Here is a 2,868-nt window from a genome sequence, read left to right as displayed (position 1 = left end):
CAAGATGCAACAGAATTACTAAAGAGACTGCCGACATTACAATTGTCCGTCTTCTTCTGGAATATTGCTGCGCAGTATGGGATCCTTACCAGATGGGATTGGCGGAAGACCTCGCAAAAGTTCAGGTTGTTTTGTATTATATCGATATAGGGGAGAGAGTATCACGGATGTCATATACGAGTTGGGGTGCAATCACTAAAACAACGGCGGTTTTCGTTGCTGTGGATGTATTCACGAAATTTCAGTTACCATCTTTCTCCTCCGGATGCAAAAAAAAAGAAATCGGTTGGCGCTCACCTACATAGGCAGAAATGGTCATCACAGTAATATAAAAGAAATCAGCACTCGACGGGAAGATAGTTTTTCTCGAGGAATGGAACAGTAGAGAAATAGTTAAAGATGTTTCGATAAATTCTCTGTTAGGCACTGAAGTGTGAATTGGAGAGCAAGCATGTAGATGTAGTCATAGATATACTAGTAGCCTCGTTACCTGCTGTTGGGCCGGCCGATGTGGCCTAGCGGTTCTAGGCGCTCCAGTCTGGAACAGCGCGACCGCTACGGTCGCAGGTTCGAATCCTGCCTCGGGTATTGATGTGTGTGATGTCCCTAGGTTAGTTAGGTTTAAGTAGTTCTAAGTTCTGGGGGACTGATGACCTCCGATGTTAAGTCCCATAGTGCTCAGAGCCATTTCATTTCAACCTGCTGGTGGCGACCGTTCCGGCAGCGGAACTTCCTTTGGACTTGTTACTTCCATCAGGCAAGCCTACTTTATCCATTAGAAACGACCAATTAAAACTACCCTCCAACCAATATTTTGGAAAAAACTGGTGATGAAAACTAAGGCCTAAAAACATTAAAAACTGAGGGTGAAGGGATGAGAAGGAATAATAGGAATGAAAAGAAACGAAATATATGTAAAATTTTTAGTCTTCCACAACTCGTGGTTAACCACACCTGATGATGATCAATAGGTGATCGTAGACAGTAATCATCTGTGACAACTTGCGGATGTCTCTTGAAATAAAGATGTTTTTAAGATATCATTATTACACAAATGTGTGTAAGAGGCTAGAAATTTCAAATTTTCTGAGTAATATTATGTAATTTCAGTGGTTGGTGTACTTGACGTGCAGTTCATGTTTCGTGTTAGATTGAGGAGCCTCGTGGACTCGACAGTTAGTCTGCTATGTACTGGAGGGTAGGTTAGCTACTGAAGATTCAATTTCTCTTTCATACTTGTCTTCATATCCGAATACAACTCAGCTTCTGATACCAAGACAAAGTGACGGTCTACTGGAGAACATTTTTCCCTGCATTTCCATGCTGGTATTGAGCCATTCACCTCCTCTGCGGCATGTCACATCCTTCTGCAGTGGGCAGGCAATACTTGGCCAGTGTGCTCTGTTTTGGCTGTCTGTGGTAAGACTGAAGTCATTTTATTCAGTACGCAAAATTTATTCTCATTACGCATTCTGTCGTAGGTAGAATTTGTAACTAAGGGTTCATGACATTCCAGTTGGACTTGGACCGGTTTACTTAAGGCTCCAGAGTCACAGCTGAGTTGTTGCTTTTTCTGGATTCTGCTTAATACGTATACAGCAAAGCCTGTATATACTTTATTTCTTTGGGATGGCAAGACTGGAAGTGAGATTACCAGCTGTGAAAAACAGAACTAGTTATAACTGTGCGTGCATTCTTAGAAGGTGCCTTAACTGGATTATTTCTCTCTCCTTGTTTACCTTTTTCCTACTTTACCTTCTTCCTTTTCTTCGCGGGCATCGTCTTTCCTCATCGTCTTCTTTCTCCCGGTCGTTATTACTTCACCGACAGCGCACGTGAGACAAAATGTAATTCTATATTTTATTTTTATTTTTTTATCTGCCTCTTGTAAGGTCAACAGTCTTCTGACTGGTTTTGTACGACCCTCCACGATGTTAGCGGCTGTGTCGACCTTTTCATCTCCGAGTAGTACATCCATCCAACATCTTCCGTTATTTATTCGCTATCAGTCTCTGTTTTCCTCTACAATTATTTTTCTGTCTTCGGGTTCATTTAGTTCCATGGAAGTTATTCCTTGATATCTTAACATATGTCCTATCATGCAGTACATCTAAGCCGTTTTCACACATGTGTCTGTGATGATGATGGTGATGGTCATTAGAGACGGAGCGCAAGCTCGGGTTAGGGAAGGATTGGGAAGGAAATCGGCCGTGCCCTTTCAAAGGAACCATCCCGGCATTTGCCTGAAACGATTTTAGGGAAATCACGGAAAACCTGAATCAGGATGGCTGGAGACGGGATTGAACCGTCGTCCTCCCGAATGCGAGTCCAGTGTGCTAACCATTGCGCCATCTCGCTCGGTACAGACGTGTCTGTATTCGGCGACCGTGAGTGTAGTCTACTAATTTCTCAACTTATCAGTCCGCCTATTCTTAAACATCCTCGCACAGCACTACATTTCAGACCCATCGATGCTCATCCTTTTTGTTACAGTCGATGATTCACTTCCATACAATAGTGCATCACATTCTCGGAACTTCCTTATCAGTTCGACACTAGTAAGCTTGACTTAGCGGGAAATGTTCTTCCTTGTGCTAATCTGCTTCTTATGTTCTCCTTGTTTCGTCCATCTTTCATTATTTTACTTCCAAGACAGAAGAATTCCTTCACTTGTGGGTACTCCTTATCAATTTCGTAGATCTTGTGCTCATTTGACCATTCCATTAAAGAGAAAATGTGATTTTTCCTCACTTTCACAGAGGATATGAATGTCTTTCGCGTATTCTATGGTTGATACACTTACACACACAATTTTAATCCTTCTCTTAAGGCATTCTTTTATGCGCCATAGCTTCGTCGGTCTACAAG

This window comes from Schistocerca piceifrons, chromosome 1 (assembly GCF_021461385.2).
Source record: "Schistocerca piceifrons isolate TAMUIC-IGC-003096 chromosome 1, iqSchPice1.1, whole genome shotgun sequence".
Classification (NCBI taxonomy): Eukaryota; Metazoa; Arthropoda; class Insecta; order Orthoptera; family Acrididae; genus Schistocerca; species Schistocerca piceifrons.
The sequence above is the reverse complement of the archived record's forward strand: the minus strand, read 5'-3'. Positions refer to the sequence as shown.